The sequence below is a fragment of the Mandrillus leucophaeus genome, unplaced genomic scaffold (assembly GCF_000951045.1).
Source record: "Mandrillus leucophaeus isolate KB7577 unplaced genomic scaffold, Mleu.le_1.0 Scaffold786, whole genome shotgun sequence".
Taxonomy (NCBI): Eukaryota; Metazoa; Chordata; class Mammalia; order Primates; family Cercopithecidae; genus Mandrillus; species Mandrillus leucophaeus.
In genome coordinates, this window is record NW_012108541.1 from 695,603 (window position 1) to 697,058 (window position 1,456).

Genomic DNA, 1,456 nt, shown 5'->3' on the forward strand with positions numbered 1-1,456 from the left:
AAAAAAAAAAAAAAAAAGAAAGAAAGAAAAGAGCTCTTTGTATATTTTGGATAACAGTCTAACAGTCTTTTTATCACACATGTCTTTTGCAAGTATTTTCTCCAGTGTGTGGCTTGTCTTCTCACTCTCTGTATAGTGTCTCTCTGGTGTTGTATCTAAAGAGTTAGCCTTAAAAAAAAAAAAAAAGAGCCTTAAATTTAAGGTCATTTAGATTTTCTTCAATATTGTTTTATAGTTTTATCATTTTGCATTTTACATTTAGGTCTATGATACATTTCAAGTAAATTTTTGTGAAGGGTGTAATGTCTATATCTAGATTTGTGTGTGCATGTGTGTGTGTATATCCAGTTACTCTAACACCATTTGTTGAAAAGACTGTATTTTCCCCATTGTGTTGTCTTTGTCGCTTTGCCAAAGATCAGTTGACTCTATTTATGAAGGTCTATTTGTTTTGTTTTGTTTTGAGACGGAGTCTTATTCTGTTTTCCAGGCTGGAGTGTAGGGGCGCAATCTCGACTCACTGCAACCTCCACCTCCCAGGTTCAAGCGATCTTCCTGCCTGTGCCTCCCAAGTAGGTGGGAGTACAGGCGTGTGCCACCAAACCTGGCTAATTTTTGTATTTTTAGTAGAGACAGGTTTCGCCATGTTGGCCAGGCTGGTCTCAATATCCTGACCTCAGGTGATCCACCCGCCTCAGCCTCCCAAAGTGCTGGGATTACAGGTGTCAGCCACCACCCCCAGCCTGAAGGCCTATGGTTCTCTTTTCTGTTCCATTAATCAATTCATTTATACATTTGACACATTCATACATCTTTATCACTGTAGCTTACAGTAAACTCTTGAAATCAGGTAGTGTCAGTCCTCTGACCTTGTCCTTCTCCTTCAATGTTATGTTGGCTATCCTGGGTCTTTTGCCTCTCCAGATAAACTTTAGAATTGGTTGGTTGACATTCACCAAATAACTCGCTAGAATTTTGATTGGAATTGCATTAAATCTATAGATCAAGTTGGAAAGAACTGACCTCCTGAGAATTTTGAGTTTTCCTAATCATAAACATGGTGCATCTGTCTTTAAAAAATATATAGGCCGGGCGCGATGAGACTTCATCTCACTCTGTCACCCAGGCTGCAGTGCAGTGGCTTGATCACAGCTCACGGCAGGCTCAACTTCCCGGGATCAAGTGTTCCTCCCACCTGAGCTTTCTAAGTAGCTGGGACTACAGGCATGCACCACCATGTCCAGCTAATTTTTTAATTTTTTGTAGAGATTGCGTCTTGCTATGCTGCCCATAACTTCTGGGTTTGAACTTCTGGGCTCAAGTGATCCTCCTGCTTTGGTCCTCCAAAGTGCTGAGATTACAAGTGTGAACCACTGTGCCCAGTCAGTATATCTCTCTATTTATTTAGTTCTTCTTAGATTTGTTTATGTATTTACTTTTTGTTTTCCCAAACAGG